Here is a 26597-nt window from a genome sequence, read left to right as displayed (position 1 = left end):
CCTTGGATTAACTATGTAGTTTTGTCTTTATTTATAGTCTTCAGCTCTTTTGGATTCAATGTGAGACATTTAGGTAACAGATGATACATATATTAAATAGGAAATAAAATGTGTATGTAGATCTGAGGCTTTATTGACCTGACATAATTTCTCTTGAGGCCACGGGAGATCAGAGACAACATTCATCAAGTGAGGCATTGAGCATATGCCAGGTCTCGTGCTAATACTCCGGAGCTTTTGCATTAAAAAAAGCTGAATTCACTGTTCTCTGTCTGTGAACTGTGTACTGCTCTTTACTTGTGTGTGCTTCCCCTTGAACAGCATAAAGTATAACAATATGGAAGAGAGGGCAACAACTTATAAAACAGTGTGTTCAGATGCATGGATTCAGCCTGGTCTGTGGTGAGTTTTCTTTAGTGGATTAATACCTGCAGTCACTGCCGTTGTTCTGGGAAATCACACAGGCACATGTGTTTCCTTCAGAGGGCTTCTGACCTCTTTTGTGTTCTTCTCTTTAATTTCTGTGTCCTAAGTAAGGTAATATTAAAAGAAATCTTTGATTGTGTGCTTCCTTGGGAGCTTTAAAGAGTGTAAAGGAGGGAAGTGGTTTCTGCTGCTTCTAAATTAAAAGCAATTGCTCAAACTCCTGCAAGTCTCTGGAAGATGACATATCTACTAAGAATGACTGCAGCTCTGTGCACTGGCAAACTGGATGCTAGAGAAAGAACAATGCGATTGTCAAGGCACATTCTTCAGTTTAATAAACCATTTTTGAGAAGAAGGTTCTGCCTCAGTTTAATAGTCCTCTTTGGAAGAAAAAAATAAATAAAATTCTAAACTTTAGTATGAAAGTAAACACTCCTTTCTTTTAAAATAAACACACTTATTTCTTCTGCAGTGCGTTAAACCGGTTGCAATGGTTTATGAATAAGACAAATACCTTAACAGTATTATTAGGATTAACCACCTCTGCTGTGCATAAACATGATCCTTTTTAATTTATAAACATGCATATTTTATTTCCTAACTAGATTTTCCCTCAGAAGGGAAAATCTTGTCTGTAATACTTACTTGTAAAGCCCTATGGTATGTCCTACTTTGAATTACTACCTTTGAGCTCACAGTTAAACAGAGGTTGTAGCAATATATTCTTTGTCCATCTCACCTTGGCACCGTGGCAGTTTAACATCAGAGGCTGCTTCCTGCTCCAAAACAATTGTTTTGGGACTGATTACTAAGTCATAGTGTTGTACAAAATGTCCAAATCTGCTTGTCAATCTGTTCCTTGGATTATCAGTGGAAGAAAATGTATTTTCATCTGTATACTTCACATTGGGACCCCAATGCATCAGGATTTCCCCTCCCCTTTGTCCCTTGGCAGAGTTTATATTACTCCCCTAGGCAGAGTCCCTGGCCTGTTTTTCCTTGGCAGAGCTGCCACGATACCCCCAGCTACTGTAAAGCTCACATCCATCAACACTCTGAAACAGATTAAAACATCACATAGACCTCAGGCCCTAGAAAGTGCACTCACACCACAATCACTTTCACCCTCTTGGCACTGTTCTTGTGATTTCTGAAGCCTTGGGATCCTTGGTATACTTTTTTTTTTTTTTTTTTTTTTTTTTTTTTTTTTTTTTTCCAACTGCTGCAGCTGAACTGTGTTATCTGTTGATGACCACACCATTAAAAAAGCAACTTCTAATTTATAGGCCCACCTGATAGACTTGGGACACAAGTTGAACTCATGCTCAATAATTAATGTGAAATAAAAGGTATAGTGTTACATGGCCCAGTTAGATTAGATGCTCTTGTTTTGTCATTCAGCCACAGCTGATAAGTTTTACATCCTCATAAAAGAAGGTACCTATGCTGCTGTGGTTTTTCAGGTTAAAGAAAAAATCATGTTATAATCAAATATATAACCAGAGCATATATAACTCAACAGGTTAAGAGATAAGCATCTGTAAATAAAATCAGATTTTTGGGGGGAGCATATGCTGAAATAAATATGATTTTTTTCCACATAAAATGTTATGGAGTTTTTTCAGAGTCATAAGAAGGAATTAGGTATCCAGATTTCATTGCCTTTCCATTATAGATGGCAACTAATTCCTCTTAACCCTTTGAAAATACCCCATAATTTATTGAATTTTATTATGCTTGCTTGTATGTATTTATGTAGGGCCAAAAATGAGGATTCTTGGTGGTTTTTATATTGTGTGTTTATTCAGTGTAAACTTCCATATGAAATATTTACACGTGGGGATGTATAAATAAGAGTAGATGAAGAACCTCAGGATTGTTTCACTGGGACTCTGTAGCATTCACTTTTGTAAAGCTAAGCAAGCAATAGGAGTGTTGAAAAGGCATTTAGTCACACTGGGTGTCAAGAAGCAGCTGCAGAGTTGACTGCTCTACCACAGGAACAATGTAGTCCTCATTCACATGTTGGATTTACGTGGAACTCAGAGATCTTATGTGAATGTTCCCATTGCAAAGGTCACTTTTTTTCTCCTTCTTTTTGTCTGAAAAGATCAATATCTCATAAAGAAACCCTTCAATATGGAATATTTTGAATGAGCATACAATAATTAATGTTCTCTTGCCTGCGCGAGATATAGGGAAAAGAGTTTTCCTGGTATAATGAGTGATAAGTAGAACAAAGATCATTTGGGAGTAAAATGTAGCTGTTTGATCCATTTGATAATTTCCATCTGGATGGCATTTGCTTCTCTCTTTAAAGGGAACAGGAGCTGCCTATTTCTAGGCAATCTGTTCAGTTTCTTTTACAGGAAAGGACAGTTTAGCTATTCCTTCCATATGAGCATACATTATTACATCTAACAAATATGTTGTTCATCTCTCATTTTATCCAGACCCTCTAAGCACTCTTAATCCCTGGGTGGGTTGAGATAGGGATTGAATTTCCTTTTATTCTTTTTTGTTTTTTTCTTTTCTTTTTCTTTTTTTTTTCCATTTTTTAAATTTTTTTTTCTTCTTTTTTCCTGTCCAAAAATGAATAAGAGAGGGGAAAGATCCACATTACTCTGTGTGGACATGTGTTACTTAGTTTACTAAAAATAAATTTTACTTGAGGAACTGGAAAGCAAGATATCTGTAACGATAACAGTATAATCATTGTCCCTCTTGGCCTGATGATGCTGGAGGAACATGGGTCTGCAATTCTAGCTCCTTGTTATCATGGTATCCAAGTCATGTAATGTCTGTCATAAATTAAGCAAGCTCTATCTCAGGATTTCCCCTCCTTTACAACAGTAAAGTATTCTAAATGTTAAGAGAATCTCTATGACCCATGGGGAAACAGACAAACAAAAAAGGTAACAAAATTAAGAAAATACTACAAATAAAAACCTGGTATTTTAGGACCATGCCTCCTTCATCCTCCTCTTGCTAGTGGTCCCTGGATACTGGTTATTCTCTCTTTCTTGGTTTGGTTTGGCTTTCTGGGCTCTTTCAGCAATGAGATTTGAGTTTTGGTTTACTATGTCCAGCATCTTGTGAGCACTGCTATTCTAGGTGTGCTTGGGCAGCTCAGCTGGAAGCTCATCCACAGAAATATTTGATATTAAAACAGTCTTTTGTTGCTGCCACTGACATCCATTAGCACAATCAGCAAAATTTGTCACTGCAGCATCAGATCCATGAGAGCACGGATGGCTTCAAAATGGGTGAATTCAGCATCAGAGCTGTAGTTTTAGCAGCAATTGCTCCTTACCATTTTGCAACCGGAATTGTTATTAATGTTAATATTTATCAAACAAATGAATTGTGTGCTCTGAAGAAGTCTATGAAGGGTATTATAACTCCAGACTCAATGGAGATTTATACTTATTCAGGTGAAATTCAGTTCAGGCCTGGTTCTTGGGTGATTTCAGTGCATTGGCAATCATACATCTCATCCGTGAGTCATCAGTTTGGGATCTGAATGCCTATTTCTTTTTCCATTGTACTTGCTAGCTGTTGGCTAAGCTTAGACTGGACACAAGTAACCTGAGAGGGGGCAAGCCCTGACTGCTTACTTGTAGATTTAAAATGAATCCAGGCTATAACTTGTGGTTAGGATATGTAATCCAAAAGACATGGAAGATTATTAACTTCTAGAAAAGCTTTTCTTTTTTTCCTGTCCTGACCTTTAACAATCTGCACCAATGAACAGAGCAGATAGGAGAAAGACTCTCACCCTTTGCACCTCCTGCTCAGGAAGAGGGCACCAGGACTCACCTTCCTGCTCCCACAACAGGAGTTTTCTCACTACAGGGAGAAGTTTTGAATAGTCCTGTGGCTGAAAATACAGGCGTTGGCTTTAATTCCAGGCTTGCTTGGGTGGCTATCTCCTTCAGGACTGCTCCTAAACTCTCATTTAGGAGATGGTGGCCAAGTTTCTGGTGACATGGAGACTCATTATTCAAGTCACTCATTATTCATTATTCACAAAGTACAGTGAAAAATATTAAGGATTTTGACCATGTTGGCTAATGATGTTTCTTTCATACATCATATTAAAGGGGGCAAGGAAAAACTGGAGAAAGATGCAAGGAAGGGACAGAGGAAAAAAAAAAATCCACCTGGAAGCAGAAGAAAAGGGCTGGTAGAAGAAGAAATTAAGTTGTGCTGGGGGGAAGGGGAAGCAAAACAAGCAAATGTTAGTCAGGCAGGACAACATTTTGGGCTTGAATCCCTCTTTCTTAGTTCTTATGATTATATTTTATAGATGTGTATACATTCTTAATTTGTCAGAATGCATTTAATTCCTCAGTAAAGCATAGTGAAAGCCAAGGACATTGTGGTGGCATACAAACAGCTTCCTCTAGTGGTGGAGGGACTTTTATGCTTCTAAATGACAGTGTAAGGTAAAACAAATAATCTAAGTTCTGTCATCACTTGTGCTTCCCTGTGTTGGTATTTCTAGGGAATGCAGTTAGGTTGTTGAAGGAGCAAAGCACCATAGCAGCAGAAATATCCTGGATTGCCTTGCATCTGATCAGTTCGTGCACTGATTATGAAGGAGGAAAAAATATATTTATTAGATTTCTTTTGGGGTACATTTCAAGATGTACATGTCAATGTCATATTGGGCTATTTTTTAAAAAGGAGTGAAATGAAAGGAAGATGTGTGGAGTTTCCCTTCTGTTCCCATGAGTTTCACCAACTCGTAGCTGAGCCAGTCAATGCACACATCTTTCATGTGAAATTCAGTCCCATCATGTTGGAGCTCTTTGTTCCTCCACAGTACACAGCCAGGAGTAGAGATTTTCAGGTGGGCTGGCTCAGACTTGGTAAATAAAATGAGACAGCAAAACATGTTGTGTGTTCGGGGCTGGGGAAGCACATGTGTGCAGCTGCGCGGAGCCTGGTGCTGAAGGGCTTCTTGGGGAGGGCAGAGGAAATGGGTTAAAGTGAAACAGATGCTGTATACGCAGGAATTCACATTCATTTTGTTTACTCACCTGGCTATTGAGGAAACTGTGACAAAGAACATATGTATTCAGCTGACGGCCTTTTTATAAGACTAGCTATGACGAATACAGTACTTTGTTTTCCATGCAGAGAGCTGATGTTTGTTACTGTCGTGTCACTTCAGTTACAGCAGGGATTTTCTTCTTCTCTGGAAGTAGCTTTAAATGAGACAGAAGTAATATCTGGTTTGCTAGCACAAATTAAATTGCCAGCTGGGTTTTGCTTCCTTTGACAAAGCTGTTATAGCTCTTAGTACTCTAAGATTTTATCCAGATAGATCATGGCCATTTCCTTGCTGGTGCTGTGTGGCAGTTTGATCTGGCTAATATCTACATCCTTCATAAACTATTAAGGAAGGCAGCATCACTGAGAGTTTATTTTATGCCTTGAAGACTTTTTCAAGCCATTTTGTTACAAGATGACATCTGCTGCTGCTGCCGAAAGGGGCTTTGTGCTTTCTGCTGCAGGTTGTGGCAGTGCAGGGATGTGTGAGCTGTGCCTCTGTGGTACCCCCACATGTGCTGACACCATGCTCCAGACATCCAGTGAACAACCAAGCTACAGTACTCTGGTGCAGTTGGTTTTAGGAATAGTTTCTTAAAATTTATGCTTCCTGGAGAGGTCACATCCTCTTGCATTCTTCAGGCACATAATAGGTTGTACCTCGGGAAGTCAAATAGTCAAATTTTTGTGTTTCTTCTCATGCTTAGAGAACGAAAACCTGCTTGTGGACAGAAAAGGAAGATCCATTAAACAAAACAAACAAACAAACAAAAACACACAAGAAACAAACAAAACACCTGACAACAGCTGAAAGCAGATACTTAGGGGAAAATACCAGGACAGATGGATGCTTTCCAAGGCTTTAATCATTTGCAGCTCAAGGACTTCTTGAAGCAGTGGTGGTTTCTATTCATTCAATGAACCTTAGTAGATTTCTCTTCCCTTAGGATGTCAAATCTCTCTGAACCCCTGTAAGCTTTCTGCATGTTGCTCTGTACCCTGGCAGGATGCTCACCACTGTGTTGCATGTTAAGAACTATTTTGTTAGCAACCTGTTACCAACAGCTTCATTAGTGCACCCTGGATCTTGTTGTTCCTGGTTTCCCTTTCACTTAGATGCACTTTTACCCAAGAATCCGTCTTCATTGTAGAGCATTAAGTTTACAGAGGAATCTTTCTAGCAAACAGCAGCATTGCTTGCACAGTTTTTGGATTCAAATTTCCAAAGCCATCTCAGGCTATGTATAAAGTAAACAATTTTGAAAAGTCAAAAAACCTTTCTTCTCCAATCTGTCAGGCTTTAATGTAAATGACCACTTACTGTTTTTTTCTTTCTCTTTTAGGTAAGAAAAAGTACTCACTAGACTGATTCCAGAGCATAGACAGAACTTTTGGAGCTATGACTGATATTGCAAGCTGAGTTCCTTATCAGACCTTGTAAGGTAAATCAGAGAATGATAGGTAGTGGGGAAGGTGGACTAAATTAGGAGACAAGGGGGTACCATTTCTTTTCTATTCCGTGTAAGTGCTTCCTTTGGAAACATTTGATATTTATCATACCGCACTCTCCTCTGTACAACTGCAGAAAATTTTTGTGCACTGGAAATCCTCGGCCTCATAAATTCTTGTCTCAGGTTAATACAGGCAAGGCATGAAGTGGATTTTGGGGTTATGTAACAACAGCATGAGAATATCTTCTTTTCAGCTCTTTAACACTGTGTATGCACAACTAACATCTTCATGATTCCTCTTTCTCTTTTTTTAGTTGCTGTCAATTCTGATGTGTACTTTTAAAGTCAAAGTCTTTATGACTTTAAGACCGATTTCTAGGCCAAATATTCATTCTGCTGTTGAATATTAAGGAAGACAGTTGGCCTTTTTTGGTTTATGTGTTTTTCTCAGATGCCTGCCCTGAGAATTTAGCAGCTTTTTTTTCAGATTATTTTTTCTCAGCTATGCTATTACACCTGCTTTTTTTCATTCACTGACTGAAGTCCCCATAATCCTACTACCATGTGTGTTTCAACGTCTGATGGAAACTATTAGACTGTAGCTAATGCAGAAGATAATGACTGAGATAAAAAACTGTTTAAGTTCTGCTAATCTCCAAAGTATAGAGATAATGGGGAAAATCACAGTATTGATGAGGAAGTATTGATACTAGAAAGATATGCCCCTATTGAATCAAAGCATTTAAAGCAAATGCTGAAATTATATTGAAACCTCACTGCTGAACTGGCCAGAAGGTTGAAAATTGAGTTAATTGCAAGGACTCAGATGTATGAATGGGGGACACTGTTAAATTGACTTTCCTAGCTAAAAGGGAGAAAACTGATGTGAAAAGCCAATGAGAATTGTATTATTGCTGTATGGCTTTTGTTTTTTCTCCAGGGATCTCTTTGCCAGTTGGTTTGGTCTGCTTTATTAAAACAGTGGGGGAAGGCAGCCTGATAGTTGGTTCAGAGAGACCTGTAAATGATGCATTAGGATGCTGCAATATGACTTTCATTGCAGGATACAGGATAATACAGGTTTAACATAAATAAACATTTAATGTCTCATCTCCAAAGATTTTTAATAATTTTTAGTTAATTGTCATACTGCTTTTTTTTGGTATATTTTAATTTAGATACAGAAAGCCCTGTATGCTAATTTTAGAAGTGTTAATTTTCACATGGAGCACATTGATCTTGAAACACTCAATAAAATCAATATAGCCGTTTCTGATGACAAACACAGATTTGACACTTTTTGCACAATGGTCAAAGACATATAATCTATCATGTTGTCTTACAAAAAGAAAAAAAAAACAGCAAACTAAGTAGAAGTATATGTAATCAAGATGGTTCTGAAAGAAGCTATTTAAAAATGCTCATCACATTATGACAGTATTTTTTTTTTTTAGCTGAAATACCAGATTTAATTATATTTCCTATTCACAGAAGAGGATTTCTAGCTCCTCATTGGTTTTACTCCAACACATGGGCTTAGACAGAACTTTAAAAGGTTGTACATGGTTGTTCAGTCTTTCAATTTGAATCAACTATTTACCTTCCTTTCAAGAACTATGTAATGCTTGCTTTGATCATGTTCAAGATGCTTGCGCTCTTAGACTTTTGCCACCTTTTACCATGCCTTTAAAATAGAGCAGCTTTATCTTTACTGAGGTACAAAAAGATTAAGTGTAAGTCCAAGGTCCTGCATAGTCTGTAGCAAACCAAGGTATCAAAGTCTGGTCTAAAACCAAAGGCAGTGCAGTAACCACTGGATCATCCTATGTCAGGAAGGAAGAGTTGAGAAATGAAGTTTTACCCAACATGTATAAAAGTATTAAAAGCTGACATAATATTAATAGGAAATTGTTTTATTTGTATCAAATAGATTTAATTCTTGTGAAAAGTGCTAGACGGTTTACCTGGAAGAAAAGGAAAATCTATGTTCATTAATAGATAAAATAATTTACTTTTATATAGCTATTGAAAACCTGTGTAGGCTTGAAAGAGATACTTTTCTACAGAATGAGGGCTTGTAGACAATATTTTGATGGTTTGGTTGCATTGCTATTAATGGAGGACATACACTATTTGATTCATTATGAGAGAATATTTCTTTCCAACCAGCTGCTCCATCTTCCCCTATCCTAGTTCAGTGACTTTTGTAGCTTTCACAGTTAAGTTCAGTGTTTCCTCAGGTCTGGCCCATCATGCAGCTTCCCCATTTCACCTCCTCCAGAGATCCTACAACACTCTTAGTCATTTCTCAAATCTCCTGACAACTGGTTAGGTACTTGCTGAAGTATCTCATGTTAACCAGCATATATGTGCTGACTGATTCGGGATTACTTGTGCTTTTTCTGTCTTATGAAAAAAGAGACTCCTTTTAACTGCTGAAAGTGTGTTCTATAATCTATAATCAGTATATAAATGTAATACATTGTCTTCTTTATACTACTTCGGTATAAATGCAATATTAAAGGTACATGATCACCTGCCACTCTCACCTGTAGTTGGAAATGATGTACTCTTCTCAGTTCTTCCACATCTTCCTATGCATAATTAATTTAAATATATGCCTTTTCTGCTTTTCCATTTCTCTATGCATAGTCCAAATGAGTGTAACATCGCTACTTCTAGTCATTCTGTCATTTGGATTTATGCACGTATTATCTGAAATGGCTTAGGAACTTTTGAAAGGATGTTTTTTCCATCTTCTAATCAAGGGCTTGATCCTGCCTTATTAAAAACATAGTAGGACTGTTTTATTTACTAAGAGCAGTTTGCATAATAGCACAATACCATCCATAACTCGTGGTTTATGACAGATCTCTCTCTCTCACTATATATATATATTTGCATTTAGGAACAGCACTTTGGGCTGTTTAAATTGTTCTTTGTGTTTCATCATATAAGACAATGGCTGAAGAATTATTACTGCTTATGGTTACCATATGTCTGTATCTGGGGTGTTGGTTTTTTTTTTGGTCAGCATTTACAGTGTGGTACTCATGAGATTTTTTTGTGAGCAGAAATTCTAGTTTCATGGCTGAAGCCCTTGCTCAGCATTATCCTAAGAGCTGATTCTTTGAGCAGTTCCCTCTAAATCCATTGCTTCCTGAAGATTAAGTTGCACCTTACCGTGCAAAGCTGAAATTGAATCCAAATAACCCAAGCTGAGTTGAATGGACTCTACATATGGACACCAATTTAAAAGAAAATTTGAATGCATCAGTGCAGCTCCAAGCAGAGGGTGGCTGGCAGGAACCTGTGCCACTTCACCTATGCAGGAAGTGTTGAGTCAGGTTGGAGGCATTCCTATGGTTTTCTGTAACGCAGGGCACAGGCAACCCAAGCTGGCAGCTTCCTAAAAGACTGGAAATGTATCTTGTGCTGCAAAATAGAATGAGAGTTTCCTGAATGTCAAAGGTGTTTAATTATTTAAAGATGTTTAAGCAGGTCTGTTACCTAAACATGCATATGTGGAGGAGGGGGTAGAGGGTAGTGACGATTGGATTTAGCCTAATATAGTTAGCCTGGGCTGTAAGTTATTAAATATATATTACTCTCTCTGGTTGCCTTTTTGCATTCATTGGTGGGTGTGAAACAGAAGATAGGTCTGGAACCAGACATGAGAAATCTTTATTAGGACAATTTCTAGTCACCCATGTGAATATTGCAGCTATTCTATCATCAGAGAGGTTTTTGTATTGTTTGTTTCTAGGTTAGACGTAAGGTCTATTTGGCATTTGAGTCCATTTAATCAAATCATGATAAAGTAGATGCTATGAAACCGTTTAATATCCACCTAAGACTTCATGACCACCAAAGGCAATATCTATCCTATACTAAATCACTTAAACAAGTTGTGTTTTGCATACCTATTTTTATTTTGTGCATGTTTATACACAGATGAGGAATTGTGTAAGTCTGCTATGAATTCAGCAAGTGCCAAAGTAACCCAAGTCTTTGTTGAACAACATTATCTATTCTATCAATATTTAATGTGGAGGAACCATTGAACCACATCATTTGATATAGATGGGTGTACTGCTCCTTGAACACCTCTAAAGCTGTCATTCTTTCTTCACATTTTAGAAGCGATGTAGGAGAATAAACACCAAATGCTGTGTTCTGATAAAAAAGGCATGAAGCAAGATAATAGTGCTTTGTATAGCACACACATGTTCCTGGCAGTTTTTCTGGAAGTCTCTTGGGAGCTCAGCGGGGCCCCTTAGCCAGTTGGTTGCTCAGGGGCTTCCTGGCACTCTGAGGTTGGTTCCCAGGACAAAACACATGACATGGGATGGCCCTTCTTAGATGCATTTAGCTTCTCCTGGGATTTGTGGTTCTCCCTGCAGTGAGCACTGAGAAGACACCTAGTCAGTCTCTGTAAGCAGTGGGGTCAGATTGCTCTTGGCAGAGTTACTGCTGGTTAGCTTTTTCCATGCATGTTGTTAGATCCAAATGCTGACACATCCTCTGAGTGTTATGGCAGTTCTTTAATGCCATTATTTGCACTTAAAGCTAAAGTGCACTGAGGTTAGGTTTATTTCTCTGAACTTAGAAACATTCACCCTGAATGCTATTCCAAACAAATTGTGTGAAATCACCACCCATGCTGCTTTGCCTATACGTCCTTTTCCCAAGATGGCTTAATTGCCTCTTGTTATTTGATTCTGTCCATGGTCTAAATTGCATAGATCATTTGACCTCTTGTTTCTCATGTCAATACCTTGCATCTGTTCATAGAAATTCAGTGGCTTAACTTCTCTCACTGTTGATACCGGTTCCTTTCTCTGTCTTCCTACCTATGTGTCAACTGTTTGTGCGGGTGATATGATAAAGACAATGGAAATGCCATAAACAATATGGCCACATGATAAATTAGTTCAATTTGCCCATTTGGCCCCTCCACCTGGTCTCTGCTCCTGGGAACTCTTCAGCACACCGTGCCACTGAGCTAACAGCTGTCATTAAAAATACATCAGGCAAGATATTTTTTTCTTTTTCTTGTGAAATTCTCACAGATTCAAATCACCCCATTGTGGGTCCTATGAAGGGGGTAAGATTCTCTCAGGAGCCATTAAACATGAGCATTTTTGTGTCAAGGATAATTGTTAAAGTCCAGAATATTATTGCATTCTCTCCCACAGGAAAGGGAGAATATTTTTTTCAGTGTGATTTAACACTTCCAGTTCCCTAAAAAATTGCGATCATAAGCTTGAAACCATACAAATTTTTAGCATGAAGGAATGAATTTAGTTTTAAAACAATTTTATAACCTTTGTGAACTCTTCAATTAATAAGAATTTACTCATGAAGAGGTAAAGATATTACTTTTCAATTGGTAAGAATTTAAGAAGTCCTGCATTACTCACAAGCAGTCTGATGCTTATGTGTAAGCTAACTCTTCAAGATTAAAACAAAATTCTGTGGTATTTCTCCTCCGTATTTCATTTATTGTGCCCTATATTACATACATACATACATATGTTACATTGCACCCATTTATTGTACCCTCTATTACATAGGACAAGCTCTGCTGCTGCAGTGAGGTGAAATCCTTTCAAATCAAAGGAGAAGTACTTATTTACTCCAACAAAAAACAGTTTTAGTATTTTAGCAGAAAACGCTGCCTATAGAGTAGTATTGCTAAAAGGGCTATAGGAAACCAACTCATTTTACAATTAATATTTTTTTACTTTTCAGATTGTCTTTAAAAAAAAAATCACAGTCTCTGTGTAACATTTTAAATCAGTGTTCAAACTGCTGGTGTCTCTGCCTTGGTTTCTGAGAAGTCAAGTGTTCAGTGCAGTTGTAGGAGAAAAGTCCCATGGTCTGAAGCTCAGTCTCACTCTGCAAAGCAACAGCCTGTAGCCAGCTTCTGTAAGGTAGCAGCAAGTAGGGTTGTACTTCCATATGAATGTTAATGCTGATATTTATCCTTTGAGCATCTCTGTGAGCATCCATGTTATTCTTGCAAAAGTGTCTTTAACTCAAACATATGCATGTTCTAACAAGGAGACTTTTTTTTTTCTTCTTTTTTTTTTTTTTTTTCTCTTTTAACTACAGAGCTTGTAAATTTTGGTAACTCAGCAGAAATACTAAGAATACTAAGTGTTTTAGAGCCACTATGGTGTGGGTTTTTTTTTTTTTTTTTTTTTTTTTTTTTTTTTTTTTGTGTGTGTGTGTGTGTGTGTTTTTAACTAGAGCATCTGTTTATGATTCCTGATTAGATATCATGTATCTGATGAACAATGCTTCAGTGTCTCATTAAAGGAGAGATCCAAGTGACAGCAGATGGATGGAGTTGGAGCTGGGACTAATTGTAAGGAAAGTTGATGGCTTTTGGTTTCAGTTTTAAGTATCAAACGTCCTGCCATGGTTAACATGGAAAAGTTTGCCTTGAGAATTTAAGAAAATTAATATGTAAGGACTAGTGGGTTAGAACTACAGTGTGCTCAAAGTTTGGAGGATATTCTGAAATTTTGTTAAGAAATCTATGCTTTCTCTTACTGAAGAAAGTAAGAGGTAGAAAGTTGCATATTGGCAAAGAGTGGTGAAAAACAATGGCTAGGCAGAGTGTCTCTGGTAAACAGATTTTAGTCAGGTTCTTCCACAGTAATCCAAATGTCTTGGAAAGTTAGGTTTCTGCAGCACATGAAGCAAAAGAGTAAGAAATGATTTCCTTGACAAGAATCCCTAGTCTGTAAGATGTGACATCTGAGTTTTACTTTGGGTTTTGCTGCAAAATTGTTACACAGCGCTGGCTACTCGGAGATCTGAACAATCCTGCATAATACACATCCCAGAACGCAGATGGAAATAATAAATACTGCTGTTGCATACCCTGCATGCACAGGCAATATTAATTAAGCAATATTTGTTTATTTAAATGTTTTTATTGGTTCAGTTTTTGAAACACTCTGAAGTGCTTTTGAAAAGCCACCTCTAGTCAGCCCTTCAGTGGAAAGCTGTGGAAGATCCCTTTAGATTTAAAGAATATTTATGATATTGTAACTTTTATATATTAATAGATATTTAAGTCTAAAGGTGATTTCTACCTATGTCAGGGGGGCTGAGCATCCTTTGAGTTCCCTTCTTGCTGTTGCCTTCAGAGAAGCAGCCCTCCCTTTGCTACTCATGGACATGCCTCACCTGTTGAGTGTCTCTGTGCTCTGTGTGTCCAGGCTGTGCTTGTGTCACCTTAGAAATGAAATTGGTCAGCCTGCTGGATTATAAATGCAACACAAATTTACCCATTTGAAAGACAACCTGGATTTTTTTGTTGTTGTTGTTGTTTTTACCTTTCAAATCAAAATGTGAAAACCATCAATTTCACACAACAGCACTAGTGTTGGTGACAAATATGACAAAATAAAATGAGACAATATCAATCCAAACAAATAAGAGAGGGATGCCTTTCTTGTTTACGTCATATTCCAGTCGAGGCAAGATAGTTTTACCCACTTAAATGAGAATCCAGTGATTCTTGTGATATACCCTAGATTAGTTTGTTAGGTTTAAGCTTATTTTTAATAATGCTTGTAAAGCTTTAATCAAAGCTCTTCACACAAGACTTTTAAAGTTTCTGATTAATTGAATAGCTTATTCAACAGAAGCAAATATAAGATTAAAAATATATATTTTAAGACCCTCTCCAGCTGTTAATGGCTTTCAGTACATGGACCAGACTAAAGCTGTTCCAAAATCAAACCTGCCCAAACTTGTATGGTATGGATATTAGGCCCTTAACACCATACTTCTGCTCTGTTTGCTCCTATTGCACTTCATTACTAGCTAAAGGAGACCTAGCCATGACTTAGATATGTGAAAATTTTGGTGGCTTTTAGATGTTTTTGTAAATCACCAGAGGCACTGCAAATATATCAATAGACATGCTCTGTGGCAGCAAACTCATTGTCAATGCTCTGTACCAAAAAGTTAAAAATTTGACTTAATAAAAATATTTCTACTTGCTTTTAAATATGTTTCACAAAATAGGAAAAGCCTTTAAAAGCGGGTATGTGCTAAAAAAAAAGAAGCAACAATAACAAAGCACCAAACCAACAACTACAAAAACACAATCAAAAAAAAATATTGTGTAACCGCGTACTTTTCAGCCATCTGCTAACATATGGTCTTTGTTCTTATAATCATACAGTCTCAAAAAACGATGGTGCTTTGGAACTGAAAAAAATATTTGCTGTTAACAATATATTACGTACTTACTTGCATGTTCTTAGTAGCAATAAAATAGCTCCTATTAAAGTCAAAAGTAAATTATACTTCGATACAATTAGCCAGAACCAAAGCTTAAATGAATACATGAACAATTTCCTTCTTGCTCAAGGTGCTATTCATAAAGCATTCAATTCTTATCCTTTACAACTAAGTAGAGCCTCCTTAGAGACATACAATTTTGTTTCAACATCAGGAGTATGCTGCATTATCAGTGGTTGCAAAAGCACTTTAATCTGGAGGTGACAAACAGGAAAGATTAATGGCTTCAATTTGTACACATGCAGCCAAATATCACATTGATTCTTTAGCAAAGGCAGAACGGACATGATTGCTTGGGACTTAGGAAAGAAAATATTGACTTGGGTCATAATCTCAAAATGCATTCTTATATAGCTTAAAATATCACCATAGAGATAGGAATACTCTATGTACACCCTAGCACCATATCAGCAAAACTGCTTAAATGTGTGTTCAAAGGTATAAAGACATTTTGGGAACTGCAATAGAAAAAGGTACATAATTAAACATTATAGATAATCTGAGGGTTTAAGCAGGTGTTTAAAAATTGGAGTAGTTTTTATATCCTTGTTTTTACAAGGGGACAATTAAGACACAGAGTGGCCAAGTTACTTCCCCAGAATTTCCCAAGAAGACAGTGGAGGAGAAAGAAGCCGATGCAATTTTCTTGGGTCTGAGTGTCTGAAGCATGAGTGCCTACAAAGTCACCCTTAAAAGTTTCTGTACCGCTGCAGGCAGTGTCTTAGCATTGCTACTTATTGACACAAATGTTGGTACGATAGGAAAAGATGGAGTCACTGTACTAACAGGGATTTTTACTAGATGTTTTTAGATAGATATTTTAGGCTCTCTTAGACTAATTTTATTAAAGAACATCACTGAAACCTTTAACACAAGAATAATATATAAAGGTTTCAGGCAGTACTTTGTTACATCTGTGGATAATTTTACTTGTCTGTTTGTTTTTTTAAAGACTGACTTTTTTCTACAGAAGATGAGAGATGGGCTGGTATTCAAAGGAGGGTTGCAGAAGTGATGTTGATACACTTTAATTGCTAGCCAGAGTGCTGTCTTATTTAATGAAACCTTTTCTGAAGCCAATTAAAATAAAAGGCTTAGAACACAGGAGGGGGCAAAGGGGTGAAGAGAACAGATGTACAGTCATATCAGCTAGAGAGATGTAATATTCACTTTCAAAAACAGGAGGGAATGCAATGGTGATTGGCCCCAAAAATCTATTCTCATTCTCTTTTACACTAGGAGCCCAGGAAGATTTTTCTTGTTGTTTGATATCTGTTACAAAAAGTGTGGTCTAAGACTTTATGAAGATTAACTCGTGACATGTGAGACCACAACCAAGAAAAGCTAAGCAGCATCCAGACCCCTGAGACAGTGTGACATACTCAGCACTTTTAAAAAGCAGGCCATTTAAATATAGCTGGTGGGCTAAGGAAGGCAAGTTTTAAAAATCTTAGCTAAAAGCCTTAAAATATCAAAGAGAAATAAATCTGAATGTTACAAGTGTGAAGTTAGACATATGGTGTGACGGTTTTTGGGTTTCTGTCAATTATGCAAGTTGATTGGAATTAAGTAAAACTCTCTTAATATTGGGGAAGTGATTGGACGGAGACAGTTTAACTGTTTCTCTCCCCTCCTTGCTGCCCCAGTCTTACATAAAAAATGGTGAGTTTATTGGTAAATGACTGTGGACTAACAATGGTGAATTTTTCACTGCACTTGTGAGGACCTATCCTTCCCATACTGTCTACAAATGGCAATAGAAGTAATTAAAAATAAAAATACAAGAGATACCCAAGTTCTTTGTTAGCTAAATCTCCTACAGTGAGAAATCAAACAAAGCTAAAAACCAACCAACTAAGCAAAAGTGCCCCAAAAATCCCAACTGTCCTTTGGATGACAGAGTTATTCAGTCCAAGAATCCCTTAAGCTGCTATCTTCTTTATGAGACTCCAAGGACAAAAATACTTTGGCATTTTGTGTCAAGACTATAGTGATGGAAGATTCTTTTACTGGATTTAGTTCATCCCCATCAGTTCCTCCACTGTTTTTTGTGTGGGGTTTATTTGGTCTTTTTTTTTTTTTTTTTTTTTTTTTCTCCCCTTATAGTGTATGGCTTTCAGGCACAGCATTTTGAAGCTCAATTTCTTCCTTCCTGAAAATAGAAAAATAATCCTGTTGCCTTTGGGAGAAGGAGTTGGCTCAGAGAAGAATTATATTACCATGACATATATAAAAAAAAATAATTAAAAATGAATTTGCCTGAGAGAGAACAATGAACATTTATTTACTGTCCTGTAAAGAAAGAATTTCGTGTCTATATGGAAGGTTGCCATATGACATATATGCTATTTAAATCTCACTTGAAGCCCTGATCTGAATGAGAATTTCTTGCCTATCCTGAACCTGAAGCAGTTAAAAGGCAGATAAAGCTACCCACGCCTTTTTGATTTATGATGATATGTGCACACACAAGCAATTTGTGCAGTAGTAATGAAGGAAATGTAGACTAAAACTATGCATGCTGCCAGTCATTCTCATAGTAGGTGATCATGTTAATGACTCTCCAGCAAAACAAAAAAATTGCTGCTGTTCCCCACTATCTCCCTCCACAGTACATTTCCTTCATATGATGGTGATCCTGGTTGTGTGAACAACATTCATCTGGTCCTGCATCCAGGAGCAATGTCTCCTTTTGTCTTCTGAGGTAATATCAAGCAAATTTTTAATTTTTGTTTCGATGCATTATGAACTTGTAGTAGACTGCTGGCAAGCGTCTAGTTGAATGAAAGTTAGTGACCTCCTAAGAACCAGTTAAATATAGGAAAATAAAAAACAAATTGTGCTTGATGTTCCCTAAACTGGCTAGCTAGTTCTGAATTTGTTTATTTTAAATATTGTGGAAACATGTATAATCTTCAAATCTAGTTATGAACTCTAGTTTCTAACAAGATGCTATTAATTTGGCCAGCCATACTCTGAAATGTACTTCAGTCTTTGGACTTTTTGAAGTAGTTTAACTCCTTGCTAAACTGAAAATAGGAAAGAAACAAAAATCTTAAATGATGTTTTTTTAAGGTATTGTATCATATGCTGTAGTTTAACATTTAAAGATAAATGTATTTCAAAAAGGAGATGGAAAGGGATAAATATAACATAATGAGTAGAGCATATATGAATTTCATGGACCATTAATCTTTAACGTTTCCTATTCAAGGCTGAAAATGCATTAATTCAGCTATCAGCTCTTCCCTGCTCTCCTGACTATGCAGGTCATACAGAGGTTGCTATAGTAACCTTGCATTACCAATGTAAAGATACCGAAGGATCTGGCTATCTATATAAATGAAGTAATTGAGGGTTTTTTGCAACCAGCACCCTCATTAATGTAATGCATAGGCCCTTCGAGAGAGTATTCAGTCCCACGTGGATTAGGCCCTTCACTTGTGGAGTATGAGAAAAACTGGCACTTGAAGCCAAATTTTTGTAGAACAGGTCAGTAATCACAGAGGTGTCATTCACTGGGAAGGCCCTTACATGATGCCACGTGAGTCTCATTGCTGCAGTCTGCAGCCACACCATTAAAAGACAGTCCCAGTACTGATCCTACGTGTGAACGTGCCCCTGGGAAGCAGACATTGTTTTGATATTTCCAACATGGAGAAAAGGTGGTTTCTGTGTAGCTGAGGTAAGTTCCTGGTGCTGAATGAAATTGTTGAAGCACGTGACTTTGTATTATAGTAGGGACAAGGCAACTTCATCTTATGAGAGAAAATGCTAGATTACACCGTGGTTAGATAACAGGCATGGTTTCATGCTGGTCTATTGTGGGGACCTGTACTGATGACAAAGCGATGAGAAGTGGTACAGGGGAAGAAGCAGCAGATTTCTGAATCAGATTTACCTATGTGTTGAAGATTTCTGAGTTACACCCCAGCTGAAACTTTGCAGTATCTGGGTACACAAAGGATCCACGTGCATTCCCTAGGGGGAAAAAAAAAAAAAAATAAAATCTAACTTGTGTAGCTTTTCCTGTAGTGAGAAAGCTTACTTTTGTAGGAGTTACTTTCTTGTACTGTGTCTCCTACTTCTCAGGAACTTGGGGAAACTTTGAGGCTTTTCCCCTATGTTGGTTTTAGTTAAATATGGCCTCTGGGTTCAAAAGTGATGGAGGGAGGCAGGTATGGGGAGGCACAGTAGTGGTGAATGCTCTGTTTCCATTGGAAACCAATCTAAAAATATGCATGTAGCCGCAGCTCAACTGTGCTACTACTTAAAGCTTTTGGCTAAGCCTGTGAAACAGCCACTGAAATAAAAGAATGAGTTAAAGTTGTAGTCTCTCATGAGCCTTCATTTGGCCTGCAGTCCTACAAAGGAAATCTCTCATTGCTTGAGAAGGGTCCCAGCAATTTTCCTTTTTGTCTGGCCCTGAAAAGCCAGATCAGTTTTGTGACTTGCTTTGTTGGGACTGTCAGCCCGCTCTCCAAGCAGGGCTAGTGCTGTCCTGACAGCTTTCTGTAGGAGAAATAAGGGAAGAAAGATTCTTGCATCAGCAATTCAATTTGCATTGCTTTCCCCCCCCTCCTTCCCAGCACAAAGTGGTTTTGTTCATGCTCAAGAGCCAACAAAAAAAATTTGTCTGTGCAATGAGCTCTCTGGAGAAGAGGAAAGGGGTAGACGATGTGGCTGGTGGCTGCAGGACACAAACTTCTGCATGCCCCCTTCTCCAGGCCACCCGATGAAGATGGTTTTTGCATTAGCCAGCAGTTGTCTTGTTTCACACGGCTGTGCAGCAGCTAATGAGGCAGCAGTTACTGGTTTTGCAACCTTGACAGAAGTAATTTAGTGTGGTAGTCAGGTGAGAACTTGAAAGAAAAAGGTTCTTTCACCATATTAGTGGGACTCAGGGAATGGCTGGGTATTTGTTTTGCTCACATTGCTATTTGTTTTTGTTCAAAACCCTTGGTGCTGTCAGAAATGTGGGAGATGTAGAGCAGTTAATCCTTGCAGCCACCACCCACCCAGGCATATCAAATTGGTCCTTACTTGAGCAGGCTGAATAACATTAGAGTTATTGAAATAAAAATAGAAGTTCTCTTAGTAGTTCCCTTTGGTGTGTAACTTCTGATGATAAAATAGGTTCTGATTCTGCAAAGGTCTTATTCACGTAGGAGTTAATCTAATTGCTTTTTTTTTATGTAAGCAAGGATTTGCAAACTCAGAAAATTATCCACGTTATCCTTCTTCCTGTCAGCAATGAAGCAGATATACTGAATATATGGGAGTCTCTTGTGTCTATTAGTCTTACAAAAAGAGGTCTTGCAAGCAGAGAACCGCTGAGCACGTTTCAAGGTTTAGTTTACAGCATGAAGAAGGCCCAGGTACCCAGGGCAGTAAGGCACAAAACCAGATGGGTAACAGAGTGCCTTGCTCTGTGCTCGAGTCCCTTGGGCAATGGTGGAGGAAGATGGAAGAAATGTGTGCATTTATCACCTTTTGCTGCTGCAAATGGCAAGGATTTACATATTTTGAAGCAAGGAAGAAAATCTATTGTCTCCATGAGAAATGTAAATGACCTGAAAGTACATGGGAAGTGGTCTGGTGTCATTCTTTAAGAGCTGTGTGCTCTTTCTCAGGCTCAAGGCCATGCAGTTTGCAGGATAATCAGCCACATAATCCTCAGCAGCTTCATATGCTCAAGCAAAGGTTCGGGATGCAGAATATCTAGGCTAGCCTTCACAGTCTCTGTTAGCTATAATCATTTAGAGAACTGACTCTGGTGCCTGGTAGTGCAAGTTAAAACGTAGTCTCAGGGTTTGAATGGGGAGAAAGCAAGGTCATCCTCTTCCTTGCTGCTGCCTGTGCAGAGACATGAGCCATGGGAAAGCTGCCCTCCATCAGAGGAGAACACCTGTTGAACTGGCTGCATCCCAGTGCTGTCAATGAGTCTGGTGAAGGCATCACATGAATATCTGTTTATACAGGAGTGAGGAAGGGTGGAAGGAAATGAGGGTGAATGAACTACCTTATTTAGAAGCTCCCTGTGAGCTTGCCAAAATCCCTTAGCACATATCACTTAGAATAAAAATTACTTCTGGGTGTAAGGAAGATTTAAATTGTCTTTTCTGTATTGCTAAATAATGTTTACCTGGGGAGATACAACATGTAAATTATAAATGAATAAGAAAGAGCTGGTTATATATTAGAAGTATTATCTCCAACCTGAGGCCTTCAGTCAAAAGAGAAGGTCATCTGTTAATGTTAAAGAGCACAGCACCGGGTATTTATGTTTAATATTTCTTCTTTTTTGAGTTGAATTTTCTTCATATCAACAGTGCAGTGCTTTTCTGAGGAGACATGTTCCATGTCTTCTTGTTAGGCTTCCTAAATTATATTATTCTGTGATAAATTTGTGTTTCATGAGATAGAGTAAGGATCTGTAGTGTGCTGAATGACTGCTCTTCACTGGTGTGTAACAACTCAGACCATGCACACATTAAGCCTCATTTCCTATAATCCATGTTCCTGTAGTGGAATTGAAACTTTTTTTTTTCTTCCAGAAACATTATTAAAGTATGCCTTACATCATGCTGAGTCAGACAGCAGTGTATAAGAGTTACTAATTAGCCCCAAGAAGCATCCCTTGTGCTTTGTTGAATGATAGAGGGTATATTTCTTAAACTCCAGACCTAATTTTTCACATTTACAAACATGAGGCCGGAATTATTTGCAATAATAGTCTATGATGTAGTGAATCTGAGTTATTTGGGAAAGGATTGTACTGAACAAACATGCTGGAGAAGGGAGAAGCGTATGATCTATTGAATTCTTCTCCAAATATTACCAGTGAGAATGAGCGAATTGGAAGTAGATGGAGACTTGCCTCCTGTTTGCTGAAGTGAAGGAGGACTTGTGAGGAGGATAGGTACCTGTCCTTATGGGCCTCTGGGTTTGTCTTCCCACAAAGCAAGAAGGGATCTTTGAGACTTTGGTGTCTCCTGGGGCTGGAATGGTTCTGTACTGCTGAAGCAGCAGAAACCATCCACTGATGAAGTGCATAGGCAACAGCAGTATTGCTGTTTAATTTAATGCCGCTGTTGTAACTGCTAATTACAGTCTTTTTATGTTTTTTTTTTTTTTTTTTTTTTTTCCCTTATTGTTTTTTCATGTTTAAGCTGTATCATTACACCTAACAAAATGTTTGTTGTTACCTGCTGTGATTTTGAATAATTCATTGTATTAATATGTAGTTTGGGACCATCATATATTCACTCTGGAGAAAACCAAAGGTTGCTTCACTGTTTTTGTATCTTTGAATTTGAATGGAAAGCAGGATTTGGCTCACATGGTCTTTTATCAGGGAGTTAATTTTGAATCAGCTGAATGAATGAAAGAAATTGCAATTCAGTTACAGCATTCACAATATGTGTGAAGTATTTTTATGAAATAGCTTGCTAAGGTACAAAGTAACCTGAGCAAATCAGACTAGGACGTTCACAAACAACTGTCTTGTACTTTCAGTTAATTGTTTCTGCAGATGTAGTCATTGACAATAATGTGTTTATCAGTGTTACTGCCACTATCAATGTCATTTGATTTTGTTTCCTTTTCTTACTGGTTGGGTTAGCCAAATCTAAATATAAAAATCTACTTTTTCCGTTATAATAGGGATTTTTTTTTCAGTGAGTTTTGTGAGTTGCCAAGGAAACAAGAAAACACTGAGGTAAGGTCAGAAAAATGGTGGCATGCCAACCATTGTTTCTCATTTTTTGGTCCCAGCTTAGTACCGGATAAATAATATCACTGAGGACTCCAGCTGTTAGCTGATACTGGCAGTAGCTTCTCAACAAAGACAGGTGTGGTATGTTTGTCTGGATTAGGAGAAAGTCAGTGGGAACACTTTGCCATGAAGGGTCACCATGTCAGGAAAACAAAAAAAAAGATTTTGTTTTCCACCCCAGTCCTGGGCTGGTTTATGTAGTAGCCTCATTGTGGCACTGTCCACTTGTGCTTCATTACTGTCTCGAGATTACATTGATTCCATCTCTTGTACAGTCTGTACCAGCCAAGATCTTTCAGAGTATGAGGCTGAAATCTTCTTTCTGGCTATCTTCACAGATAATTATAAAATGTTTTCTCATTTTCCAAATAATGAAAATACTTGTCCTCTGAACATGAAGCAGACTGGTTTAATGTTAATACAAAGGTCATTCCTAAAAGTTAACTGCTTTATAAATACCCAGATTGTTCCCTCCACTCGCTACAAGTTTGCAATCTGCTTAATATATGCACAGTCAGGAAAAAGCTGTAAATATAATGCTAAAAGCAGACACTTGTAACTATTGCTCTTGCCTTTCTTCAGCTTATGCAACTGTTTGCAGTAACTTGGTGCCAGCAGAACTGTTGCATCCTAGTACTTTGGGCTTAATTTTCTGTCTCCTGACTGCACTGTTCTCATTCCAACCCTCTTGAACAGATCTGTGTGAGAATGGTTTGCAAGACCAAGCCCATTAACTAAAAGCCACAAGTACATAACCAGCTGCTTAAGCCATCCGTCTAGAAGTGAGCTCACCCATGAAGCCATGCCAGCTGAAGTCCTGGCTGAAAGCACCTAGTAACCAAATATTTTGGCCATAAGAAGCCCTCCCCTCAAATCTCATCCAGACAGATTACAGTATCTGCTTCTTCCCTTGCAAATTTAATTGAACTGAACTTCCCACTTCCAGGGGTTTTCCAGTGAGTCTGACCTATCTTTTATCTGTGGCTTGATGACAGGCATTCTTTTCTCATTCACCTATTCAGAGCAGAGCCTAAAAGGGCAGAGGTTATCTGCATCCGTGGCCTTCTCTCTGTAGGCACACCCAGAGGATCTCTGGTGGTAAATAGGATTCTTGCTCCACAGGCGTGCAAGTCTGTTGAAGGTGATGAGGTAATCAAGGTTATCTCCAAGAGCTCCTTATAAAATTACAGGCTAATGCATTAACAAGCTGTAGGAGGGAAGGGTGTATTTTATAGAAATGTGGTCAGAAAGTCTGAAACTAATTGCTTAAAGTGGGTGGAGAAATCTGATTGAGTGTGATAGACATACAGATTTTTTTTCCTGTTTGCTGAATAGATACTGTTGTTTTACTGGGCTTAGTATAGCACTGCATATGTTAACTGAGCATAAAATTGTTCCTACTACTTGGGAAATGCCTGCTATTTGGATAACTTAACAGGCCATGCTCTGGATGTTATTGCACATGCGAATTTTCGAAGTTTTAGTTATACTCCTGCAGATAAAGCCACTGTTTTTTTGTGAACTCAGTATTAAATTGTTTTCCATATCTAGTGTCAATATTTTCATTTGTAGTAAAAATGGAAACAATTGTAAAAAGAAATGTGGAAGTTATACCTATAGAATGTGTATTCTGAAAAGCCTCATACTCAGAAACAATGCTATGGAATCCCCAGTTCACACATGCCACTTAGTGCAGGTGCTTCCAAGAGATGTCAAATGCTTGTCTGTCAACCAGGCTGCTAGTTTACATCCTTTATCCTATAATCCTAACCCTTTATGGTTTGTGCTTCATGGTTGTGCTGACATCTTGTTGGCTAGAAAAGTCTCTGCATCATTTTTGGTGCTGTTCTGGACATGGTCTTCTATTCTGCAGGCATGGGCTGAACACGTTGCTCCTAGTGCATCATCCTGCATTTAACCATATTAGAATATTTATAAGAAGCCAGAGGTTTCATTTCCATGCTAGCTGGAGATTGGAATTGCAAATTAGAGTTACCTTCTTGGTCTAGAACTGGGATTTACATAGATGTCTACATGTGTTTAATAGCTGAATAAAACATGTTATTGCGACTACAAAAGAGGGTCAAATTTGTTGTTCTCAAGTCTGAATGCATGCCATAGAGGTGCATTTACTTATTCCATGGCAGCACAAGTGCTGGGCACCTGCTGTTGATTTGTGTCCTCTCCCCTTCCCGATACCTTGTCCTTGTTTTAATGCAGAAAAGATTTTTACAACATCTAAGTGTGGATAGTATCTCCTTGGTGCTGTGTCCTGTGCAGAAGTATAAATTCCCTGGGCATTGCCCATAGCCATTTCAGAGGGGTTTCTGGTGGATGTATGACAAAATGGAGACGGTTATAGGAAAGAGCTGAGCAAGTAGCATCAGTAAGAAAATACGATGGAGTGAATACACAAATTAACAACTGAACTTAACAGAACATGTTAAAATACAACTGATGTTAATTAACTCAAAATCTTTTCTTTCCAGAAGCAAAACTGCTGTTGAATTGATGGGTACTAGGGAATTTTAAAAAGTGAAAGGGAAAGAGAGAGAGAGAGAGTGCCTCAGAAAAATAATTCATTGTGTCTAATTGTAAGCTCCAGGCTGGGAACATACAACAATTGCTGGTCTTTGGAAAATTGAAGGATGAGATTTTAGTGGGTCTCCTTTAATAGGAAAATAGGTGGATACAAGCCTTTGATGAACAGCACAGAAGGTTATGTAGCAGTCACAGCATATTCTGTCTTATTTGGGACAGAGAGCCAGATGCATCACTGTTACATAAGCCTGCTGACCTGCATAGAGAGCTTTGTGATAATATGAATTTCAGAAAAATAAATCCTTCTCAACTTAGTCAATGCAAACATATAAAATTAGTGTCTTTTTGAGCTTTGTTGTTGTTTTCTCTGGAGCTGCACAGTTATATAGGTATGTTTAATGGGGAAAACCCCACAAAACACCTTATTACTTGAAGGGCTTGCTTTTGAAAGTAAAGACGAGGGGGGTGAATACTTGAGATAAGGAGGAAGAGTGAAAAGTCTCTGAACGAAATGAAAGTGCTATTTGCTGAGTGATAAGACAATCCATATGTTTAGGGGTCTGGATCATAAGACATGCTGTAGATCAGCCATAGTGGCCTATTATTATTTAAGTGGTGTAGAATGGAAAAAGATCGTTCCATTTTGCAGAGGATTTTGATAATTTTGATAAATTTAATTTGGCTTTATTCTGATTTGAAATGAAAGTGAGTGCGTGTCATGCCCCCCCCCCCCCCCCCCCCCCCCCCCCCCCCCGCCCCAAAATTCTTGTTTAAGTTAAGACCTGGAACTGGAAGCATCAGAAGCTTTGGGGTCCCCAGCTCAGGGCACTCTGTCTGCATCCTCTGACTGATGGGGATGCCAAGGAGTTGCACATTTTCAGAGCTTCCAGACTCTTACTTCTTGTCCTTCTGCATGGTGGGCTAACAGGGAGCTGGCAGCCTTGGAGTCTACGAGCAGGGATACTCCACTGAGTTTCTTGGCAAGCTGCCTAATGAGATCTGTAGAAGAGCCAACA

The 26597-nt window shown here is 38.2% G+C and overlaps 1 protein-coding gene across 5 annotated transcripts in view; it reads left to right on the top strand.

Annotated features, from left to right (window-relative positions):
- C4H4orf50 (chromosome 4 C4orf50 homolog) overlaps positions 1 to 26597 on the top strand; it is an 81464-nt gene that overhangs the window by 43508 nt on the left and 11359 nt on the right. For 4 of the 5 annotated variants that reach the window (XR_004253225.1, XR_004253226.1, XR_004253227.1 and 1 more), the window contains one exon: positions 6828 to 6926. The exons of the other annotated variant lie outside the window; for it this stretch is intronic. The gene's annotated coding sequence lies outside the window, so the exon portion shown is untranslated. The remainder of the gene's footprint in view (positions 1 to 6827; positions 6927 to 26597) is intronic. 5 annotated transcript variants of the gene reach the window in all.

Source organism: Aythya fuligula, chromosome 4, assembly GCF_009819795.1.
Source record: "Aythya fuligula isolate bAytFul2 chromosome 4, bAytFul2.pri, whole genome shotgun sequence".
NCBI lineage: Eukaryota > Metazoa > Chordata > Aves > Anseriformes > Anatidae > Aythya > Aythya fuligula.
The sequence above is the reverse complement of the archived record's forward strand: the minus strand, read 5'-3'. Positions and strand labels throughout refer to the sequence as shown.